The sequence below is a fragment of the Tursiops truncatus genome, chromosome 8 (assembly GCF_011762595.2).
Source record: "Tursiops truncatus isolate mTurTru1 chromosome 8, mTurTru1.mat.Y, whole genome shotgun sequence".
NCBI classification, from domain to species: domain Eukaryota; kingdom Metazoa; phylum Chordata; class Mammalia; order Artiodactyla; family Delphinidae; genus Tursiops; species Tursiops truncatus.
The window spans coordinates 102662249-102673506 of NC_047041.1; the positions used below are offsets into that span (position 1 = coordinate 102662249).

General features: G+C 49.3%; 1 protein-coding gene across 8 annotated transcripts in view; it reads right to left on the bottom strand.

Moving 5' to 3' along the window:
* Positions 1-10074, bottom strand: part of PC (pyruvate carboxylase) — a 106645-nt gene extending 96571 nt beyond the window's left edge. For 2 of the 8 annotated variants that reach the window (XM_033861181.2, XM_033861176.2), the window contains exons 1-4: positions 9973-10041; positions 9451-9590; positions 5782-5821; positions 5212-5250 (exon numbers count right to left, since the gene is read on the bottom strand). The gene's annotated coding sequence lies outside the window, so the exon portion shown is untranslated. Of the gene's footprint in view, positions 1-3161; positions 3351-5211; positions 5251-5781; positions 5822-9450; positions 9591-9972 lie in introns of those variants that run through there. The other 6 variants (XM_033861180.2, XM_033861175.2, XM_033861177.2 and 3 more) reach the window with 5 other exon arrangements.
* Between the last annotated feature and the right edge of the window lie 1184 nt (positions 10075-11258).

The following is an 11258-nucleotide window of genomic DNA, read 5'->3' on the forward strand; positions in this document are numbered from 1 at the left end:
TGGCGCCTGTGCTCCGCAACAAGAAAGGCCGCGACAGTAAGAGGCCTGCGCACCACGATGAAGAGTGGCCCCCGCTCGCCGCAACTAGAGAAAGCCCTCGCACAGTAACGAAGACCCAACGCAGCCAAAAATAAATAAATAAATAAATTTTTAAAAATAAAGTTTTAAAAAATCACTTTAAAAAAATAAAATAAATAAAATAATATCCAAATCTCTAACAAGAGTTTGATCACAATGTCCCTCCAAAGAGACTTGTAGCTCTCCACTGGGAGGTTAGGGAGAGGCCAGGGTTCTCACCATTTCCAGGGGGATGAACTAAAGAATACGAAAAGGCAGGCATGGGTTTCGGGTGCCAGAATTTCTTAGTAACCAAGCCTGACCAGAAACCAAGAACCCTTAAGTACCAGACTCCCTTTCTCTGCATTTGATAAGATGTAAGGTATAGGGAGGAAACGCCAGACACAGAAGACTGGGACTCAAATTCCCACACTGCTGTGTCACTGGCATGATTTTTTTTTAATTAATTAATTAATTAATTTTTGGCTGCATTGGGTCTTCATTGCTGCGCGCAGGCTTTTCTCTAGTTGTGGAGAGCAGGGGCTACTCTTTGTTGCAGTGCACAGGCTTCTCATTGCAGTGACTTCTCTTAGTTGTGGAGTATGGGCTCCAGGCACGCAGGCTTCAGTAGTTGTGTCATGAGGACTCAGTAGTTGTGGCGCACAGGCTTAGCCTCTGCAGCATGTGGAATCTTCCCAGATCAGGGTTTGAACCCATGTCCCCTGCACTGGCAGGTGGATTCTTAACCACTGTGCCACCTGGAAAGTCCCACTGGCAAGATTTTAAAACTAGTCCTTGATCAAAGGTTTGGAAGATATGCAGAATCTAAATTCCACCTATTTTGTATTTTAATTCCACCTATTTTGTGGCCATAGCGCACAGAAATGAAGGCTTAAGTAGATTAATTGAATCCAGTCACACAGCGTAGCAGCCTGGGTATAGAAGTGCAGAGTTCCATGAGAAGAGAAGGATTAGGCATGCCTCAATCTAGGGCACATGGGCTATGAAACCGTCCCCAATTGGGGGCAAAATGGCAATGACTCGGGGCTCTGCCTAGCAGTTGGATTCAAAGACTAAGACCCAGTTTCACCCTGGGCAGCAATCTCTTGAATTATAAAAAAAAAAAGTGTTATCCAGTTGAGAAAGAAACTCCAAATGTCACTTAGGAAAGTGATTTACTACAGTTTGAGATCATATCATTATTTCCTTATTAGGCAAGCTTCTTTAACTCCAGGAAGACGAAATTTAAGCATATAAATATGCCTAAGAAAATAAAAACCATAATATTTATAATTTTGTGTTAAGAAATCTGTGTGTATCTGTTACTTTATGTACTTCACTGTTCAAGGGAATTTGGTCTGTTCAGAGTAACGAGTCAGTCTCAAGATTCCAATTAAAATATGTAACTGAGTAATTGGTTTAAACTTAGGATTTTAACTCGGAATTTTACTAAGTTTAAAATCAGTATTGGGGCTTCCCTAGTGTCGCAGTGGTTAAGAATCTGCCTGCCAATGCAGGGGACACGGATTCGAGCCCTGGTCCGGGAGGATGCCACATGCCGCGGAGCAACAAAGCCCATGCGCCATAACTACTGAGCCCGCATGCCACAACTACTGAGGCCCCTGTGACTAGAGCCTGTGCTCTGCAACAAGAGAAGCCACTGCAATAAGGAGCCCGCACACTGCAACAAAGAGCAGCCACTGCTCACCACAACTAGAGAAAGCCTGCGCACAGCAACAAAGACTCAACACAGCCAAAAATAAATAAATAAAATAAAATAAATAAAACATTTTTAAAAAAAAGATGAAGTTTTAAAAAACTAATATAAAATAAAATAAAATCAGTATTGGCAGATGACAAATAAGCACATGAAAAGATGCTCAACATCATTAGCTACCAGGGAAATTCAAATTGAAACCACCATGAGATGCCACTACATACCTTTCAGAATGGCTAAAATGAAAAAGACTGACCGTCTCCATTGTTGGTAAGGGTGTGGAGGGACCAGAACCCTCATCTGCTGCTGGTGGGAATGTAAAATGATATATCCACTTTGGAAAACGGTCGGGCAGTTTAAGTTAAACATATACCTACCATATGATCCAGCCACTCTGCTCCTACACATTTGCCAAGATAAAAGGAGATATATGTCCATACAACGACTTGTACAGAGGTTCACAGCAGCTTTATTTAGAATCACCAAAAACTGGAAACTAAAATGACCAACAGGTGAAGAGATAAACAAATTGTGGAATATCCACTAATGGAATATTACTCAGCAATAAAAAGAACTATTCATACATGCAACATAGACAAACCTCAAAATAATTATGCTGAGTGAATGAAGCCAGACAAAAAAGGAGTACATACTATATGATTCCACTTAGGTAAAATTCTAGAAAATGCAAATTAATCTATAGTAACAGAAAGCAGTTCAGTGGTTACTTGGAGATGGTAAAGGCAGAGAGGGGTGGGAGGCAGGGATTACCAAGGGGCACAAGGACACTTTTGGATAATCACTATCTTAATTGTGGTCATGGTTTCACAAGTGCATGCATATTTCAAAATATAAATTGTACACTTTAAATATGTGCAATTTATTATGTCAAAAACACCTCAGTAAAGCTGTGTGAAAAAATAAGATAAAACAGTATAGGAATGTTTAAGAAAATTTAAGAGTCAGTTTAATTTATTAGTTAAACAGGAATATTTAAGTATTAAAGATTTGGTAATCAGACAATTTCAAGTATTATTAAAGGAAGTTGAATGTAATTCATAAACTCAATTTAAAATTTTCAAATGAGTTAAGATTGCAAATGGATCAAGTATTAACCCAAAGACCCCTTAAAGTGATTATTAAAATTTTCTAGAATCATAAGTAGAACAGAAAGATTGGTAGGCTACACTTAAAAGCTAAATGTAAAAGACTGGCCCTTAAAGGAAGAATGAGATTTTTGAGTTTGTAACTTGAACAAACTGAAAATCAATTTGTACAATCAAAGTAACTTCTGAATAATCTTTGCATTACACAAAAACCCGGGGGCGGGGGGGATGATTAAAAAATCTCACTCAAGCATGCTACTCACCAGTCACCCAAAACTCACCAAGTCACTTGGTCTCACCGAACTTCAGTTTCCTCATTCACGAGAGGAATGTTTTCCAGAATAATCCACTTATTATAAATGATTTAATATTAATCATTTTCATATTGATAAACAGCACATTAGTAAAAGCACTGGGAAAAGCATACAGCGATGGGCAAATAGAAAAGATCAGCAGCATGATATCACTCTATAGTAAGTAACTGCAGCCTTTCCCAGATCCTGGGCTGACCAGTGACAGACATGCGGAAGGTGACACACGTATCCTCAGAGACTAAGCATGACTCAGCACAGCCAGATCATGGAATTTTCCCGAGGCCTCAGCCAGAGAGGAGCTGCCACATGTGGAGTCTGGCCCACAGCTGGTGGAAATGTACCTAGAGCTGCCTTGGATATCCGATATCCCAGCACCACCGCCAAACGCCCCCTGCCCCACAGGCAAATCAGGGTAAGGAGGTGAGGAAGAGCAGCCATGAGGGGGTGTTGAGATGACCCAGGGTTACGCCTTCTGGAATAATACTTAAAAAAAAAAAAAGCCCACATCTACCTCCCTCCAGGATCACCAAGGCGACCAAAAGGAGGAGGACAGGGGAAGGCGAGAACCTTCAATGGCAGAGTCTTAGTTACAGTAACTAAGCAAAGCTCCATAGACTCAGGAGGGAAGTAGGGACTGAAAAGCCAAACAAGCTTTAACAAATTAGATGACCTGGCAGAGGAAGGCCCTTCCTGGCGACTAATTTTCCCTTCCTACTGATGGATTTGGGGAAGACATGCAAGAAAAGATGATACTCTGGGGAAAAAAAAAAAAAAAAAGGAGGGGTGTCAGAATCTTGGATTCTGCTAATTAGCCTTCTCTGGGCCCCAATTTCTCAGCTCCGTAAGCTGAGAAATTGGGACTGTCACCAAACTGCCTCTCTTCTCCTCACAGGGATGCCAGAAAGAGCAACAACATTCAACTCTATCAGCTAAGATGGGAGACCGACAGCAAGCAGAGAGAACAGTGGGAAGTTTGTGGAGGGTGGAGTCCGTCACAGGTCCAGAGGCATTTCCACTCATACCACCTGCCTTTACACTCCGCCCACTTTTCCAAGCAAACTCCATCTCAGAGTGGAAAACGGCCACTCCTGGCCCAAGACCTAGGACACGTGAGGACTGTGGAAAAATCTCAGGACGGAGAACAGCTTATGGGTTCTGAAGGATCATATGAAAAAAGTCCCCGGACAAAGGAATCTCCACACTGAGCACTGAACCTGAGCTCTGGGCAAAGCTGCCCCTGAGCCACTAAGTTCCCAGGGCACCTGACTGTGAAACAGGGGGTAGCGGCTGGCCTGCCTCTGGACGAAGGGAGGAGCATACCAGTGTCTGAACTGCAGGCGGGATGCTACACAGAGCCAGGACCATGCCCGGTTAGGGCCCTCTCACAGACCACCAGGTGGACCCTGGACCCGAGGGCCTTGGAATTTAGGCTGCGGAGATGCACCGGGATCAACGCAATCGGTGGAGTTTCCCGTGTGAGGGGAAACCTTAAGAGCAGGAGGTTATACAGGGCCGTGCTGCCACACACAGCACTATGTGGGGGGAAGGAGGGGCAAGTCCACCTTCACCCCCTCATCGTTGTCTGGACACAATCAAGTGCTTTTACAGCCAGCTGACAGAGCCACCTCCTGTGCCCAGCTGCCTGCTCTCCACGTGGACTCAAGGGCTCTTCTCAGAGGCTGCCCAGCCCTACAGATGCTTCCTTCCTGTGGTCCTGAGGAGCCTCGCCACTCTCCCCCCCCACCAGGCATCCCAAGCCACACCCTTCCAGAAGCAGGGCCTCCTGCTGAGGCTGGCCAGCAGCCAACTGGGGCCAGCAGGGAGCCAGACATCACTGTCCTGTGAAAACCAAGAAAACCAAGAGAGTCTGGAACAAAGACTGCATATATTTTCCAAAACTCAGAGCTTGGCCTTTTTTATTTATTGAGCTTGATCACTGATGTGCGAGGACTGCTAACACCTACAGCTGCTGCTCCCACAGGCATCCCACTGACCTGGACCCAGGCACAGGACTTACCCTCAAGTGTATTGTCAGCTCTCAGGAGGCAGGGGTTATCTAAATAAAAGAAAAAGAAAGTGTTACCCTCGTTTCTCTCCCAGCACTCCCCAGAGAAGCCAGGCATAGCAGGAACACAGACTTAAAACCCAGAGGAGAACTGCTGCTTTGCCTTCCCCTGATCTCAAGGGTATCTGGGGGGCCACCAGGACAGCACGGGGCTGAGAGCAACCCAGCTCTGTCATCCGACTACCTGGGCTCTATTCTTGCTGCTTTGCCACCCACTCCCAGAACCACTCAAAGCTTGTTTCCTCATATGTGCAATGGGAGTAACACCACCAGGGAGGAAGGCTCCCGAGGAGGTACACACTCAAAGCACTGGCACCATGCCTGGTATAGAGGACGCGCTCAGACGGTTGGCCAACGTGCCTAATAAGCATTTAAGTAAAACCTTTTTCTGGCACCCACTACACAAGAACACGTTCTAGAAACTTTTCTTGTTTGATCTGAAGTGCCTGGTCTTCCTGCCCATTCCCATCCAACCTCAGGCCAATTTTCGAGCCACCTCCAATCCTTCAGGAGCTAACTCACCTCCGGATTCTCTGAGCCTGGTTCCTGTCTCACTCTGCAACTGGACACAAATGAAGAAGCTGATGTGTTTCCTATTTCGCCAGCTATGTCCTCAGATCCCTTCCTGCAGAGACCACCACCCCACACACAAAGAGCACACCTGTGTTTGGACCCATGGGAGCCCAGTTGGTGGTGCGTGACCACTTTCTAGAGTTTACAGACTGCTTGTTTTTGAAAGGCCACACCTGTCCGTTAGCTTTAGCCACTGGTCAGTAAAGAGCAAAATGGAGACACAGGCCAGCAAACCATCAAATGAACTAAGTCCATGTTCCAAGAAAACGAGTTGCCTTGGTAGATTATGTCAAGGCTGAAAATGAATGTTTGGGGCATTCAATTCAATAAAATACGTCTTGAGCACATACCCTGCATAGGGCAGGGTTGTCGGGGGCTAGCTAGTAGAGGTAAGAACAGGATAGTATGTGAGAGGGACCCGAGCGTGTACTCTGAGCCTGACAGCTTGGGGAGGACCCTAGCCGTGCCCTTTCCTAGCTGTGTGACTCTGAGCGAGTTATTTCACTCACCGTTCCTCATCTGTAAACAAGGAGCTAACTGTACTTTTGTTGTAGGGTTGTTGTGATAATCAAATAATACATAAAAGGGGCTTAGCAAGGTCCCTGCCACCACACAGTATGAGCTCAACAAAGGATGACTTTTATTATTAATAACAATCAATCATTATTTATCATCATTATTATTAAAAGAGAGAACCCACGTCCAGCTCAATAGATTCAGCAAGGCTTATTGCAGGAAAGCCTGAAGAGTAATTTCGACAGGACAAGAGAAGAGGAAAAGTCCTGCAGAGTCAAGATCGTCAGGAACAAGATCAGCAGAAGGACACAAAGAAGTGAGTTTCGGGGCAACAGCCAGTAGTCTCAGATGAGGCTGAGGCAGAAGAGGGTACCTGTGGGGTCAAAGAGAAGAAAAAGCCCAACAGGTGGGAGCCTATCTTTTCCTTCAGTAAGGAAGAGGAAACGGTTTCCTCTTCGTCACTGTCCCAGCTTCCACCGTCAGGCCCTACTCCTTTGACAGTTTGGCAAAGTATCCACAGCTGAGACAAGAGGCAGCTAAGACACAGAGGGAAGGGAAGAGATGGTCAGGCGGGCCCAGGTGAGGCTTCAGAGAGAGCAGGCAAATGCCCCACTTCTGTGAACGATGTGTCTGGAAGAGAAACTTGCCCCCAAACAGGCACACCTTCTGGATGGGGGGAGGAGGGCCCTGTTCAGAAGACAGTAAGATGCTACTGGGAGGGAGCCAGAGAGAAGGCCCACACTAGTCCTCACGGGGAATGTTTACCGGCCTGAGGTCTCCAGCTCACGCGGGAAAGTGCCAGGGAGAGATCTGGACAGTCTGGGGCCTGCCCAGGCCTTCCGCCCAGATCCTCTGACATACGACAATCATCCCTGCAGCCCCTGAATGTGCTGTGACTTGGAATGAGACCTGGATCTGCAGTCCTGCTGTGCCCCAGTGCCCCACGCCTCTGCAAACAGTGTCAGGACAGGGACCCAGCACAGCACCCAGGGCGCTGGAAGTGAGACAAAGGGAAAACAAGGCAGAGGATTTAAAAAAAAAAAAAAGACAAGCCACCTGTACTAGCACCTCAAAGGCAGGAGGGATCCACCGGGGTTACAACATCAAGGCAAACCCCTCTGAGGGATGATCTTGGAGGTGAGAACTGGCACAGAGAGAGTCAGTCAAGCTGGGACAGGCTTCAGTAGAGAAAGATAAAGAGATAAGGAGCAGAGGGGACTTTGGGGTAAACTGCAGAAATTCTGAATGGCAGCCTAATTCAATTCAACCAATAGATACTGCGCAGCTATAGTGAACAACGCCCTTTTCTGCAGGGCAGAGCAGCCACTAAGAAACTTCTCACAAGGACACGTGCTCATAGGTTGCTTACTAGAACACAAACAGAACAGACTGTAGCTCAGGCCCGCTGCTGCTGGGCCCTCAGAGCCCAACCAAGCACCCTGGCGCCTCTGGACCCAATCTCACTTCTGACTCACCCGCACCTTAGCAAGTGCCCTCACCTTATAACGCCTCCTGCAGAGGCCTCTGCGAGATGACCAACCAAACTTCTCACACTCAACTGGGAAGTGCTATCTCCACGTTCTCCTTCCACCTTCCTCAGCCTTCCTCTGCCAGGGTCCAGTTACTTAAAACTCACCTGTACTTCATCATACAACCTTGGCTGCTCAAATCCAATCACTGCTTCTTCACTGCTGGCCGCCGTGGAATCAAGAGGCTCACAACTCAGGCTTCCCTGGTGGCGCAATGGTTAAGAATCCGCCTGCTAATGTAGGGCACACAGGTTCAAGCCCTGGTCCGGGAAGATCCCACATGCCACGGAGCAGCTAAGTCTGTGTGGCACAACTATTGAGCCTGCGCTACAGAGCCCGTGAGCCACAACTACTGAGGCCTGTGCACCACAACAAGAGAAGCCACCGCCATGAGAAGCCTGCGCACCGCAACGAAGAGTCGCCCACGCTCACCGCAACTAGAGGAAGCCCACACGCAGCAACGAAGACCCAACGCAGCCAAAAATAAAATAAATAAATTTATAGAAAAAGAAAAAAAGGAGGCTCCCAACTCGCCTCCTCCACCAAGCCTTCCCTAATCCATGCCCATCCAGCCCCAGCCAGTCCAGTTCTCCTGTCCCTGGCCTTGGTGTGAGTTTTGCCCTGATTTGCCAGCCTCTACGGAACTTCCTCTTCCACGTCCTCCTCTGGCCATACCTCACCCACACCAGCTCTCTACAAACATCTGCGGCATGCCGACTTTCTGCTTACGCTCTGTTTCTTTTTCTCTCCCCCAACCAGTTTGTTGGCAGTTCTGGGGCACCTCGTCTCCCACGTCTTCGCGCAGCACCCAGTCTAGGGCTCTGAACATGACAGGTGTGCAAAGAATGTGATGAAGAGTTCAAGGGTTTAGATGAAGAGCAGGCAGGCAGAAAAGCTGTAGCTGCGAGGGCATCGAAATGCTGAGCACATCCACTCCAGTATGTGCATCACAGGCAGGGGAAGGGTGGGGGGGTGGGGAGGCCAAGGCTGCTGGTAGCAGTGGGTAAGGGAGCAACGGGAAGGCAAAGACTTCTTGGTAAAGACTGGGGAGGCCCTGGTTATGATCTGGCAAATAGCGGCACCTCTCTGAGCCTCAGCTTTCTCAGCTACAGAACGGGGATCCCTGGCCTCCTCTTTATCACAAAATGAATTTTAATCAGATTTTTAAGAATTTCAAAGCTCCCAGGGACCTAGGGACCTGACCTAGCCCCGGCACTTGTGAAATGAGGAAAAGGATATCCAGAGGTGAAACAACTCACTCCAAGTACACAAAGCAAGATGTGCTGGGAGGAACGTGTATGGCAGGTCCTCAAAGCCAGGGCTTCAGACTGCGTGCCCAGGAGGGCATTTCCCGGAGGGCCAGCTGCTACTCACTGCACTTTGTAAACTGCTAAAAGCTGTAGAAATAACGGGCTGAGCTCAGCCCCACCTCCTCCTAATCACTGCTTCTGGGCGCCCGAAGCTTCCTCTTCTGAAACTAAGTGGAATTACAAGAATGCCCCCCAGGGTTACCAGGTGGATCCTATGGGAAGCAGAGTGCAGGCACTCGTAACACGGAAAACCCTCGCCTTACACGCCATGGCTTTCTTCAGAGCTGAGCAACTTCCAGTATGGTGGGGGACACTTGGGCTCCGGATTCTGACAGACTTGGGTTCGAGCCCTCAGGGACCTCGCGCGAGGCATTTGAGGGCTCCGTGCCCTCAGGTTCTCCATCTGCAAAATGGGCCCGAGAGCAGGAATAAGGCCGCCGGCGGCCCCCGGGGAGCCGAGTGGACGAGGCCGGGCTGCGCCAACGCGGGAAGGATGCTCGCGGGGCGGCGGGCCCGGAGAACTGGGGCGACGGGTCCCCAGGGCGGGGGTGGGGGGCGGGCTCGCGCAAACAGTCCCTCGCGGGAGGGGGAGGGGAGGGGCGGCGCGCGGCGCGGCGCGTCGCGCACCGCCCGCTGCCGTCTCCTCCAGCCGTCACTCGTGGAGCTGGCGCCGCCTTGGCGCGCGCGACCCTTACATAAGCGTCCCCCGCGGCAGCGCCGGCGCACGCCCACCCGCTCCGACCCGCTGCGGGAAGAGGAAAATGCACAGCGCCGCCGGCACTCACCTCCTCGGTGTTGCCGCAAGTTGCCGCCACCGCCTCTACCGCCGCTGCCTCCACTGACAGGGAACAGCTGCGGTCTCCGCGCAACCGAACTTGCTGCGGTCCCAGTCCCGCCTTGCGGACTTCCTATTGGCTCAGACAGCCCAACCCCTCCTGTTACTGGACAGCCTCCTCTGTCACTCACCGTTCCCCTGCCCGGGACTCCTCCCTACGCCCGCCTGCCCGTCACGTTTAAGCCTTGGCGCCCCACATCAGCCCCGCCCCTCCCGTCCCCGGCAGGCCTCTGGATTGGTGACGAGGCTGGGGGAGCCCGCCCCTGGCTCACCACCACCTACTCCCTGGTCTCCAGAGCCCCACGTGGGCCGCAAGGCCCCAGACGCGGCCCGCAATAGGCGGAAGTGGCCAGGCTCTGACAGGCTGTGATTGGCTATTGGCGGGGGTGGGGACGTGCGATTCATTCACCCGGGTAGCACGTGTCTCTCAAAACCCCAAGCACAACAGATAACCCTCGGGCTCAAGAATCCAGGCAGACTCAGGTGCACGCTAATGGGTGGAGAAGAGGTCGGAGGAAAAAGGGTTTGCAAAGGGCAGGAAGAAGGAAATGGCGCTTGTGCCAGACGGGTTTACGCGATTGTCTCTTAGCAGCTGTGGGGGTGATGGTGACGGGCAGGAGTCTCCGTGTGACACTGGACAAGCAACCTCACCTCTCTGAGCCTCAGTTTCCTAATCTGTAAATAGAGGCCACTCAGGACCTAGAGGGTTTAGAAGGCTTGGTTGAACGGAAAGCTTCAAAAATTGGGCTCTGTGCCAACCAGGAGATGCAGGAGTGACCAAAATAAACCAAAATTTCTGCCTCCCAGTGAGAGAAGAAAGACGATAAAATAAAATATAAGGTACATCAGATGATAATCAAGGCATGGAGAAAAATAACCTGCTTCTAGACAGTTGGGAGAATCAAGGACTATGAGAACATCTTTTTAACTAAAATTTGATGATTGAGTATGGAGAGATATTACAACTGCATTCTCTTCTCTGTGTTGTGTCCATTTTGTTTGTCCTTTGGACAAATTTCTTTGTCCTTCCTTCCACATATCTGGCTGAACTCCAACCTGGGTCAGTCCAACACAGCTATTTTAGTACCAGAACAAGGATTAAAATTCCAGTTTTCCAGATTCAGGTATTCATTCAATTAACAAGCATCGCTTGAGCACCTACTATGGGCCTGGTGCTATGCCGGAGACGCACGTGAAAAAAAACAGCCTCTACCATCACATCATAGAGCTCACCTG